The sequence below is a fragment of the Protopterus annectens genome, chromosome 2.part1 (assembly GCF_019279795.1).
Source record: "Protopterus annectens isolate FY-2018-M chromosome 2.part1, PAN1.0, whole genome shotgun sequence".
Classification (NCBI taxonomy): Eukaryota; Metazoa; Chordata; order Ceratodontiformes; family Protopteridae; genus Protopterus; species Protopterus annectens.
The window spans coordinates 860,364,682-860,378,574 of record NC_056729.1 but is presented as its reverse complement, the minus strand read 5'-3'; positions in this window follow the sequence as shown (position 1 = coordinate 860,378,574).

The following is a 13,893-nucleotide window of genomic DNA, read 5'->3' as shown; positions in this document are numbered from 1 at the left end:
GTGTTAGTGAGAGCCTCTGCCTGATGTAATTTGGAGTTTTGTTCCAAAGCATGGGGAGTCTCTGTGACAGGAATCTATCCCTCCAGCATGTTCTATTTATTGTTGTGGTGAGGTTTAGCTCACTAGAGCACGTGGCTCGCAGTGACTTGGATTTCTTTAGGTGGAGCATATCCGTCAATTCTGAGTTGGACATGGCTTTGTAAGTCAGGCAGAGATCACCTCTGAGTAAGCAATATTGCACTGAGTACAGCCAGAGTTTTTTTCAGTCGGGCTGCATAGGACATATGTTTGAGACCAGTAATCCTCTTGGTGAGGTACTTTTGTGGTCTTTCCAGCTGTTGGAAGTGTTTGTGAGGTACATCCCAAATGGGGCATTGTACTCTATGATGGGTCTAATAAGTGACGAGTTGAGGGGCACTATAACCTCTTTAATTCTAGATGCAAACCCTTTAGTAATTAGATGGGCCACATAGAATTATTTCCTAACTACTTTGGCAATATGATTGTCAAAGGAGAGATTACTATCTACCTGGGTCCCCAGATCTCTTATTACCTCTTCTGTATTAAGGGGGCTGCCACCTATGTGGTAATTCGTGGGTGTTTTGTTTTTCCCAAATGGGATGACTATGCATTTTTGGTCATTTAGCTTGAGGCCATGACTTTGACACCAGGTGTCTGTCTCAGTAAGGCCCTTTTGGAGGATGTCCATGTCAGCTGGAGAGTCAATTCTCCCAGTTTGCAGTCATTGGTGAACTTGGTTAACCATAGTCCTCCTGTGTTTGCCTGTACTTCTGAGAAGTATATGCCGAACAGTAGGAGTCCCAGGACCGAGCCTTGCGAGACACCACTTGTGACTGGTTTAGAGTCGGACCTGGAGCCCACTATTCTTACCGTGTGAGTTCTGTCTGTAAGCCAGTTGGCAACCCATCTCATGATGTAGGGGTTTAGGCTGGTGAGTTTTTCTGTAATACCCGAGTGGGGAATGGTGATGAAAGCCTTGGCGAGGTCAAGGTAGGCTGTGTGAACCACCTTTCCCCTCGTCTATGGCCTTGGTGACTGTCTCAAAGAAGTTGACTAGGTTTAGTAGGCATGATCTGCCCTTAACAAAGCCAAACTGGGTTGGGTCAAGTGTTTGGAGGTTTCCAAAGTCTTTGTTAATGAGTTCCATGGTAATGCGCTCCATAGCCTTACAGACCAGGCTAGTCAGGCTTATGGGGTGATAGTCATCAGGGTCAGTTGTGGCCCCTCCTTTGTGGAGAGGAATAACCACTGCTGTGCACCATTCTATGGGCATGTAGCCTGTGGAGATGCTGAGGTTGAACAGCGTGTTTAGGTGGGGGGGTTAGTTCGTTCTGTAGTTCATGCAAGACGCAGCCTGGGACACCATCTGGTCCCATTGATATTGTGTTTTTGGCTTTTGAAAGGGCTGTTTTCACCTGTGCATCTGTGATTTTTGGGACACTATACTTTTCCGGTATTGTTGTGGGCCCTTTTGGAGGTGAGGGGGGGGTGAAGTTTGCACTGAATCTATCTGCCAGGATGTTGGCAATATCAATAGGCTCAGTATGTTTTGTGCTATTTTGCACTAGTTCAGTGCATATCTGTGAGTTGCCACTTAGATTCTTCACATAGCTAAAAAAGGCTTTGTGGTTATCTTTTGAAACCTTGGCAATTTTTCTTTTGAAGTTAGCTTTGGTTGATTTCATGAGGGACCTCAGTTTTTTACTGATACTGATCAGGGATGTCTTTCCTTCTTGGGATTTGCTTTTTTTCTGAACTAGTTTCCTCCTTCTACTGTATAGCCTGTTTATATCAGGGGTCCACCAAACTGGGTTCCTTCTCTTAGAGGAGTGAGTCTTGGTTTAGCTAGAGATGGCACGATCCATGCATCCTTGTAGGTGCTCATAGAGTGCATTTGTAAAGGTTTCTGCATCTTGGGCAGCGTTATCCTTTAGCATGGAGGCTGTGAAACTTACCACCTCTGTCTTAAGTAAAGTGAAGTTTGCTTTAGAAAAGTTTTTTACTGTGGTTTCCTTAGTTGGGGGTGATGGCCAGGTGTGGACATCCAGAGTGATTAGTTTATGGTTTGATCTAACCAGTGATGGGTTGATCTCCGGTGTGAAACACCTGTCGCCCATGTTGGTGATGACCAGGTCCAATATGTTTTCACCTCTGGTAGGGGAGTTTACCAGCTGATCCAGGGTGTTTGAGTTGATGAATTCCAGGAAGCGCTGGGCCTGTGAATTTGCACTCGAGTAGTTTTCCCAGTGAATGGTAGGGTAATTGAAATCGCCCAATATCAGGGTGTTTGGTAGGAGCTTCATGTTATCCAGTGTCTCCAGAAAGGTGGAGTGGTGGTCCTGGGTCATGGAGGGTGATCTGTAACAGGCCACTATTTGCACTACAGATTTGCTCGATGTTAGTTGCACATGGATAATCTCAGAGGTATCATGCTGCACCACTAACCTGGAGGTGTAGGTATCCTTGATGAATATGGATACACCCCCTCCTTTTGTGTTTTGGTCTGTGTTCTGTGGCTGAAACGTGTGGTATGAGTTGTAGCCCGGTAGTGCTGGGGTGCTCTCTGGAGCCTTGAACCAGGTTTCAGTTACTGCACAGATGTCGACGTTCTCCATACTGAGGAGTGCTTCGAGCGCATGCTAAACTCCTGGCGGCCAGGATATACCGAGCCAACAGATATTGCCAATATACTGGCTGACAGATTCAGTGCCAACTTTACCCCTCTCTCCCTCACCAAAAGACCAATCACAATGCCAGTAGATTGCCAGGTGACCAGTATTACTGCTGCACAAGTTAAAACAGCACTGTCCAAGGCCAAAAATACAGCTTCTATGGGACCTGACAATATCCCCTGGCTGTGTTCTACATGAACTACAGAGTGAACTAGCACCTCATCTGTGTGTCCTGTTCAGTCACAGCTTTACCTCAGGCTTTGTCCCTACCAAATGGTGCACTGCTACAGTCATCCCTCTCCACAAAGGAGGAGCAACTACAGACCTGGGGAACTATCACCCCATTAGGCTGATAAGTCTGATATGCAAAGCTATGGAACGCATCATCATGGACCTAATAAACAAAGATATAGGGAACCTCCAAACTGTGGATCCCACACAGTTTGGTTTTGTGAAGGGTAGATCATGCCTGCTGAACATGGTTGACTTCTTTGAGTCAGTCACCAGAGCTGTCGATGAAGGCAAGGTGGTTCATACAGCCTACCTTGATCTGGCCACAGCCTTTGATACCATTCCCCACTCAGGAATCAGAAAAACTTACTAAGCTAGGCATCAACCCCTATATCATTAGGTGGATTGCAAACTGGCTTACAGATAGAACCCACAGTGTGAAAGTAGCTGACTCCAAGTCAGACTGTCGACCAGTGATGAGTGGAGTCCCACAGGGTTCAGTCCTGGGTCCTCTCCTGTTTGGTATCTACTTCTCTGAAGTCCAAGCCACCACAAAGGGACTCTGGCTGACAAAGTTTGCAGACCATTGCAAGTTGGGAGCCATAATTAATTGCCCAAGTGATGCTGAAATCCTACAGAAAGGCCTCACTGAGACCAATGAATGGTGTCAGAACCATGGCCTTAAGCTCAATGCCAAAAATGTGTCATCATCCGCTTTGCGAAAAACCCAGTTCCCATGAATTACCACATCGATGGTAGTCCACTGAACAAAGAAGCATCATAAGAGATCTGGGAACACAGGTTGACAGCAATTTCTCTTTTGACCACCACATTGCCACTGTCTTCTAAGTGGCACATCTCATTACTAAGGGTTTTGCATCCAGGAAGAAAGAGGTCATTGTCTCTCTCTAATCTTCCCTCATTAGACCAATCATCGAGTACAATGCCCCATTTGGCATGTACCTCACTAGACACCTACAACAACTGCAGAGGCCACAAAAATACCTCACAATGAGGATCTTAGGCCTTAAACACTTGTCCTATATGGACAGACTCAGAAAACTCCAACTATTCTCTGTCTCATATCACCTACTTAAAGGCGATCTCTGCTTGACATACAAAGCCATGTCTGACCCAGCTCTGTTAGAAATGCTACATCTAACGAAATCCCAATCCTTCTGCATTACACACTCCAGAGACCTCAACCTCATTACCACAATCAACAGAACAAGCTGGAGGGACAGGTTCATAACCCAGAGACTGCCCATGCTATGGAATAGACTTCCCATACATGTCAAGCGGAGCACCTCACTGGCCCTCATCAACAGAAATCTTGATGAGTGGATGGGAAATACAAAATTCACCCCGGGGATCATTCCAGTGGCTCTACTTGACAGAGGCACTGAGAACTAAGGTCTGATGGCATGATGTCTAAGGCATGATGCCAGGTTAATCCTATGGGCTAGGCTTGTAAAGGCTCCAGGGCCATTAGCCTAGTGCACATGTATGAACCTATGAACCTATAACATCAGAGTTCAAAACCACAGGAAATATTTAAAATAACATTACAGGACAGTCTCAAGTAAATAAAGAAAAACATCTAAACTGTGCTTCACTATATTCCTGACTGTATCTAAGAGAATTACTATACCTTAGTTAACTTACTTTAGAGCAAGGCAGATGTGGTGAATGGTTCTTAATGTTGTTGTCAGGTCCAAGACAGAATACAGAATGCTGTGTCTCTCTAAGAGAACTCTCAAATTAATATCTCAAATATTATTGCTGGGATAGCTTGCAGAATGACTTAATTTCTTGTCATCTGACTCTATCCCAGGTGAACCACCCACTGCTGGAGCTGGCAGTATTTAGCATCTACCTGTGAAAATACATAGACCTCAGATCTTTGGCAGATGCGGGAAGTCATAAAACAATCACATTCCTTCACATTTCAGAACTAGCAATTATTTCATTTTAAAGACAATACTGAAAAACATCCCAGTACAGACATTGTGTCTCCTTGCTGCATGGAAACTGAAAGATATCATCTTTTATTGCATCGCCATAAAGTAATTTAATTTCAGCTATTTTTCTGAAGTTTTGCTGGACTGAAGTTAACCTCTTGTGTTCCAGTTTATACTATTAAAAAAAAAAAAAAATATATATATATATATATATATATATATATATATATATATATATATATATATATAAACAGTTATAATAGTGCATGTGCATTTCTTTTCTATTCCAATAGGGCACACCATGGATACATTTCAAGTACTTTGCAAAACCTTTTTTAACACATCTGTACAAGCCTAGTTTGATATATACATGACATACAGTTCTAATACATTTGTAACACAACCATCTTATATGAATCATGTTGATATTCATAAATTACACATAATTATTTACAAAATTCCAGATAGCTGTGGTGGCAGTATCTCCCTTTGCCACACTTTCTTAGTGACAGGGTATTGAAAGAATATATTGATGTCATACCTTACAACTGTCCAGATTGTTTGCAGACTGCCCAGATTGTTGCCTCGTATTTGTTGCGCATTCCTCATAAAACTCATGGTTTTCTGAATAATCAGTGTGGATTGAATTCATTAAATAATGTCAGACATCTGAGTTACAGATTTTACATCTGTCAGAAATTGCATGGTAATACAAAATATTTTATTCTAGTGACTAAGTTTATAAGAGCAATATTTAAAATGTGTCCCTATCTTTAAACCCTTTCCTACTCATAATCTTTGGCTTTCTATGGATTTCTTGTGCTAAGAGGATAAGAGGTATAGTACAGATGCATTTTGAAAGTATTCCAGCATGTACATGTATGTGTACCTTGTCTGTCGGATAGCTTGGAAAATCTGTTGAAATTATAACAAAGTTTTCTTTTTATATTCATGCTATTCTTAAAAGAAAATCTGGGAGTAGGTTCTCCTATATTGGCCACCCCTTTGTAAAATATCCCCATGCCGTTTAATAGTATCACAGATAATATTTAGATTGTTGGAATAAGTTAACATTTTCTAACGGCATCTTCCTTTATATCATAAATGGTGACTAAGGTATCATGTATTGAAGTAACATGACCCATTTTAGACTTAGTTTCTTCACATATGTTATAAGGTCATAGGTTCATAAATGTATACTAGGCTAACGACCATCAGGACCCTTAAAAGCCTAGCCCTGCAACCCACATGTGAACAACATTACTTTCATAGCCTTCTATTTTAAAATCATTAGCAAATTTATGCAAACTATCTTTGGCATCTTGATCATAAGGTATTAATGCACTTGACCTAATTATTTGTCCTTTAGCTACGTACTTATATATGTGAGTGGGATGCATGCTTCTCCTGTGTAGGCATACATTTTTCTTGCAATCTTTCTGATGTAATGTAGTATATAAATACAACACCTAAAGCTAATTTCAACATTTGAGTAACGTAGTACTAATCTCTGAAAAAGATGTTGAATTATTTAAAATATTTACAAAATCAAATAAAATCAAACAATTCTATAGTGTCACCTTTTCAAAATGGAAGCACTACAAATGCTAGAAAATTAAAATTAAAATGTAAGCCAACTGTAACTGAAGTTGTGAATACTGTAAAGGAGAAAAATAAATTGGGCGGGATCTTTAGAAAAAGGAAGCAACAAATTCTATACAAATAAAAGGGTTTTATGGGAACAGTGCATATAGGTTCATAGGTTCATAGGGTGGTACTAGGCTATCAGCCCTAGGGTCTATACAAGCCTAGCCATAACAATTCCCTGATAGAATAATGTTCAGGAAGAGTGAGGTTTAAGGGATTGCAGGGACTGAGCAATTTAAGTAATGTTGGAGTAAGTGATAATTGGTAAAAAGAAAACACATGTATATTGTCTGAAAACAAAAAGAAAGATTACCATAGTTCATTTTCTTTTATTTTAGTGTATATGTACCGGTGTCACTGGTTCAGATGTGACTGGGTAAAGACATTTTAAAACATTATAAATTGGTTGTGATGTCAGCTCAGCCTGGGCTACTATTGAGTGACTCATAGCTGAGAGCACTGTCCAGTTGGCCATGTTTGATTTCCATTCCTGGAGTACAAACATAAGATTTAGATTGCATACGCATTGCTAGCTAGGCTTTTATGACAAACAAGTGCCTGTGGTCTTCTTTGTATAGAATACGAATATCTGCTTCCATACGTTTTTCCATTTTTGAAGATACAGCTTGTTTAGAGTATCTGTTTTGTTTGTAACAACTCACATACTTGTTTGTTTGTAACAACTCACATACTTGTCTGCCATTTGTTAATACTCTGTATAACTGAATTGCCTGAGGAGCTTTTTTTTTCTCTCCAGGTCTCTGCATGTAAGATCCTATAGCTGATTGTTACTACTATGTTACTAAAATTTAATAAATTGTTTTCTAGTCCTGAGGAGCTTTTCCCCCCGGGTCTCTGCTGAAAATGAGCCAAACTCTCAGCCAGACTAACCTGGTTAACAAATGTAAAATAAATAAATAAATAAATCTGATTGTGGCTGTGCACTAATCTCCTTTACATGCTTTTCTACCCACCGCACAAGCTGTGGATTGTCCAGTTTCTTTATCAGATTATTTGTAGTGCACCATACCTGTAATGTATCCATTCTGATTGCTGCTGCTTCTGTACCCTCTTTAAAAGCTTGTGAAAAATGTTGCTTGTTATGGTACATTCTGCTTACCTGACATCCTTGTTTTGGTGGTGTTTCTGGCTTGCAATATGATCTACAATGGCATCCTTCCTGCTCTGATCTAGATAGCAGTTACAAGCAGAACAGAACAGTTTCCCTTCTTCTTGATAGGTCACATTCAGAGCTGAATTATCAAATACTACGTTCATCAGTTTTGTTGCAGATCTTTGCTTTTTTGCTATGTGTATGTAGGAAACATGATTGATTGTGCTATTGATCAAAAGTTGTCTGAATGCTGAGGTATTAAAACCCGAAAAAAAAAAAAAAAACTAATTGTAACAGTGGAAGACGCTGCGACTACTTGCTTATCCTACTATATGCTGCATAGGTGATAAATTCCATTTGCAATACATGCATAGTTTGCATGCAATTTGAATGCACCATCTTTTGAAACAGAAAAGAGGAACTATCCAATGTGATCATTAGGCCAAAGTTGGATCATGCGTGTGGGCTGTGGGTAGCATAGAAATGTCTTGTCATAGTTATGATGCTGACCTTCACAAATACATACAGTACATATTTAAAGAGAATAAAATTGCCCCTTCAATTTTTACAAGATATGCACAAACTTTGGATAGAGAAAGAACTCATTATGGCACTGGGTCATGTGACATTAACTCCACAACAGCAGTAGTAGCTCAGTGCGGTTTCCAATGTTTGGCTTGGAAACTACTGATAACTGAAGTAATGTGGGTCACATTCTATTACAGGATATCAGCAACTGCAGCCAAAAACAATTCCTATACCTGATACCGGGTATCTCATTACATCTTCCATCCTCCAACAGGTGAGCAGCAGCTGTAGCAGTACCTTTACTTCCAGCCTCCAGTGGTATAAACTATGGCTCCCATCTTTCATCAGGTTAAGAGTAGCAGAAGCTCAGCATAACTCCACCCTCCAAAAGTATGACATGAGTGGGTCATGAGCTTTGCCACGAGTTCCATCACTGGTATGAAAACAATGCATCAACAAACACAGCCACCCTTCTCCTTAGACTAGTAATGTGATAGTAGTGTCATCCCAACAGGAAAACTACCAGCTTGCTAGTTGCCTGCACATCAGATGTGTTCATTGCATGAAAGAAAAGTTGTGCAGTTTGTCGTGGCATAATCACTGAGGGTTCCCCTTACCATCACAGCCTTCAAAATCTTACTGCAGCAGTTCTATACAAGATTTTACAGGATTGCAGATTTACAAAGCAGAGGGTAATTTACTATTGGCCACAAACAGCCTACAGCCCCAGCCACCAATTATAGCCACTGTCCTGTCCAACTCATATGATTGTGATAAGAAGCAGATACCTCTCAACATTTAGTGCAAGAATCAAGAACAAACCCAAAAAATAATGAAGTCAAAGATACTCAAACAGAGAGTTTTTATATTTTTGTTCTGGTGTGTATTTTCTGAAGGATGAAGTTCAAAAACCTAGATATCTGTGCATTATTTTCTGCAGTCCTCATTGACTTCCCAGAACACCACAGGTTTGGAGGAAAAGTGCCAAAAACTTGATGTAAAGTCAGACATGTTATGTAATCTGAAATAGTCTCAAGAAAAGACTAGCCACAAAATAAATAGTATGAGTTATTTCATACAAATACACAGTAGTCCAGTAAATGCAGATATTAAACTGAGTAAAGAGCAAAAGGCTAATTTACCTCCAGCCATAGCCAGCCCCTATGAATTAGTAACAACAATCCTCAATTATTTACAGGTCAAATATCTGAAACAAAGAAAGGACATTTATGAAATCAAGAACAGTTTCAACAAAAAAGCAGTGGCAAAATAAATATTCTGATTTATTTAATTCAAACTCAAACTAATCCTGTAAAGCCAGACATTAAGCTAAGCAAATAGCGAGAGAAAGTTGCCCTCAGCCACAGACAGCTCCCCACCCCTAACTTCAGTTGCTGAAATCCTCAGTTCTTTGTCAGACCAAAAATATGAAGACAGATCAGTGGTATTATATGAAATTGGGATCAGTTTCTACTTTGGAACACACAAAGCAGTAACCAGAAAATAAATATTCCAAAGCATTTCATATAAATGCAAGGTGGTCCTGTAAAGCCAGGTGAGCAAATGACAAGAGAATAAGTTGCGTGGAACCATAGCTAGCCTCCACAATTTACTAAATACAATCCTCAGTTATTTCCCAACCCAAAAATATGAAGCAAAGTCAAAGACATTCTGCAAAACTGGGGACAGTTTCCAGTAATGAGCACTCACAAAATAAATATTAATAAAAGTCATGGAAGGTAGGCTGCTATCCTGGTATGTCAGCAGTTCTAGTGGAGACCTTAAGTGTCAGACGGATTCATTATACAATCTCAAAATACTGAAATGTCGAATGTCAGTATCTCGAGACTGAATAGTCGAAAAACCACATACACAAAAACCCACAATCATGAACACTACAATCGCGACCATTCACACACACACAAACCAGGACATAATCACACACACACATACATCTACCTAACTAAGCAAACATAACAACACACACAAACACACATAACCTACCTATAAGTGGGGGAACAAGCCCCCCTGCACCTCCCCATGTGGGGGGCTGTGCACCCCACACCCCCCTACTTATATATTCTAACTCCGAGGTCGCACTAAACACACAAACACACAAAAAACACCACCGCACACACTCACACACACTAAAATCCCTACCTGTTATCCTCAAGCACACAACACTTACCTGAAACCCCAGATAAATCCACAAACCACACCACACGTCACGAATGTGACACCATGATAGCAGCAGATTGGACATTTGCAGATTCGGCATAGTGTAGTTTCGGTTAACTGCACTTTCCACTATTCGGTCTCGACTTACTGAATTTCAACATTTCAGTATGTCAAGATTGTCTAGTGTATCCTTGTCAGACCTATACCTCTGGACAATTTCTGGTCAAGATTCCTCCTCTTCTGTCCTGCTCTAGTCCCTTTCTGTGGACTTGCCTTTGGACCTTTTTTGACCTTCCTGAACTGTGTTTCATTCAAAATTTCCTTTTGGAGCAATAAAAATGTTTGGAGACTTCAAATCCATTTTCAAAGCTTTATTGTGATCATTTCCATGTTTTATTCAAAGACTTTCTCAGATCTGACTTATTTCATAACAACTTCTTCTGTAAATCCAGACATTAAATTAAGAAACAACTAGCTTAAGTTTATTTTTGCCATGATTAGCACCTCCCCACATACACACACATTTAGTGATTGCAATCCTTAGCACTTTGCCAAGTAAAACATATGAAGCAGATTTAGGGGTGCTCTGTGTAACTGGTAAGTTTCAAATGTAAATGGATTTGTAGGAGTCAAGAAATTGTATAGGACTATACTTAGGATGTAGTATAACAGTTGCAGATTCCCACATTTTAGGAAAAGGCCTCATAATAAGGTTAATATGTTGAAAAGGGATATTGGTGAAACTATGACGTGTTCTGTTGAAGACTGAGTCTAGTTTATTTAGCCAGTTAAAATCGTACAGTTTTAAAAGGAATTTGTTGAAAGATTCCATGAGTCTGGAGCAACATTTCTTGCTTATCACACATTTAGTTCTTGATCAGATCAAATTGTTCATGTTATCATTACTCATGCACATTCACTGCACATCACTTAACCCACTTCTAGAGATAACAAATATGCTCATTGCATACTGTTCTTGTACTGCAGATGCTAAAAAGTTAAAAGAAAAAGCTGTGATGATGATGATGATGATGATGATAAAGACTAATACACACAGCAACAAGCGATCCCAAATACAATGTAGGGCATCTTCTTTGATAAAGTCAACGGCAGCCAGAAGTAGACAAACGAAAACAGTTTATTGAAGAAAATTACTCATCCAACCCTCAGATTAAGCGCTTTCGTCTCCAACACGGAGACTTCATCAGAATCTAAGGTAGCACAACACCACATCCCTTATATACTAAATACATTCAATTAGCTGACATTTAATTAGATAATAAGTAAATAAGTTAATGAATCAATAACCTCATTTTGTCTTAAAAGACCATGCCACGATAAAGACTAAACCAAAGACTTCTAAAGTAACATTACAAATTATATTTTGCTATTGCAATTATTCTTCCATTTAAATATTACCCTTATACTATGAAAAGCTGGGTGCTATTTGAAAGTGGATACATGACAGAAATGTTGCAAGTATACATACATATATAAACCTGCATTTGGACACAACCCACAGTAGAACGTAATGTTAGACAAATCACATACTGCTGTTTAACACTATTATTTTTAATCTAAAATTTCCCCAGGAATATGAAGAGGCATGGTGTATATTGTTAGCTGTTACATGTAAATAGCTGTGGGGTTATGATTTTTGAGTATGGCAGTCTGTGTAAATGAGACTTCTTATAGAGATTTCTCACCTAACCACAACTAAATGATCCAGAAGTTTTTATTTTTGGTATGGTACTCTTTAAACAGCTGATATAATGAGACCACAGGCACGTGACCACGACTGTGGGAATATTCCATGGAGATGCAATCTCTGTGCAATAGAAATTGAAAAAGGCTTTCTTTTCACCTAACTACAGTCAAGCAACTGAGGTATGCACTAGCAAAAAGTGGCGGTTCTGGGAGGGGTGAACTTTATGTGTTAAAGGAGAAAAACTACTGTAAGGATGAAAAGGGGAGATTTTAAAAGAAATTCCTTCATGTAATCAAAGCCAAATGATAGGATATATACCTTACGGGATGTGCATAATCTGGCAAAACTATCTGTATATGAAAGGACAGAAATGAGTTAAACCACTTCTTAGAAAAAAAAAAAAAACTTTTGTTGTCTGTCTCTATGACAAATGAAACCCAAAGATGAATTAACTAATTCACTTCTTTTCCTAGAATTTTAGGACACCAGAAGAGTGAGGTAAGAGGTGAGCTTTGAGACTTTCATCCTTTTGGGTCAAACCTGTCAACCTCTTAGTACAAGAAATCTGGACAAAGTTTAAAATTATGGGGGGACAAAGATGCAAAAATAAGGACAGATTTTAAATATTGTTTTTATAGACGTATAAAGTTGCTAGAATAACTGGATTTGTGTTAGTATGCAGTTGCTGAAGGATATGAAATCTGAAACTCAAATGTATGTCAATATTCAGTGAAGTCATCCCTGAGTGATTTTTCAGAAAACCTCAGATTTTATGAGGTGCAGACCAAAAATATGAGGCAAAAGTCTGGACAGTTGAGATGTATGCTCAGGGTTAAGAGATTTTCTGTTTTCATAGCTTCTTCCTATTAGTGGCCAATGGGCATGTTATTAATGCAGGGCTTACAATTGTGATGCAGGGGCATATTCACACACACACACACACACACACACACACACACACACACACACACACACACACACACACACACACACAAGAAATTCATCATTGGTGCTATACGCTACTTACCTCTCAATATAGCCTCATCCTTCTCTGCTGCTTTGCTGTTTGTAAACCACTTGGATCCTGCAGATAGCAGTAACTCTGAGGGCCAGACTACCTCCTTCTACCAAGGACGGGGGACCTAACATTGGCTATTTACTCATGTTCCTCAAAACAAACCAAGCCAACATCTCTGGCAACTTGACTTATTAGACATATGTTGTTTGGGCTCCATTCAGAGTTCCATTTCTCAGTACCTTTATATAAACATGCAGTTTTATTTCTAAAACTGTTTTTGTCACTTTTAAAAGCTATAACACCAACAACAAACTGATGAAAATGACAAAGACTGTAGACCAGCAGTTAAATAAATGCATACAAATCAATGCACTAAGCTGTAAAAAAACTCATATGAGCCAAAAATGGATAGCACTTTTGTTTAATCCAATATTAAACTTCTTCAGACAGCACATACAGTTCAGCACTTCCTTTAAATAAGACCTAAAAACATTTCATTGCCTAAGACAATTATTTAAAGTGGTTAAGACAATTAAAGTAATACTTCCTTAAAAACATTTTCAATTGAGAATTTGTCACTATTTATAAGAGCATAAGACACCATTTTTACCATAATAAAGTTGAATTATAAATACATATACACCACGTAAGTACATATTTCTAAAAATTCCTTGTAGTTTAAAATTTACATAAATGTTTATTCATATAGTTATACTAAAAATCCTTGCTACTCAGTCTTTATAATTTCTTTCTTTCTAAAGCTTTTACTTTTAACACTGCAGAAATTGAGGTACGTTCATTTATACCTGGCCATG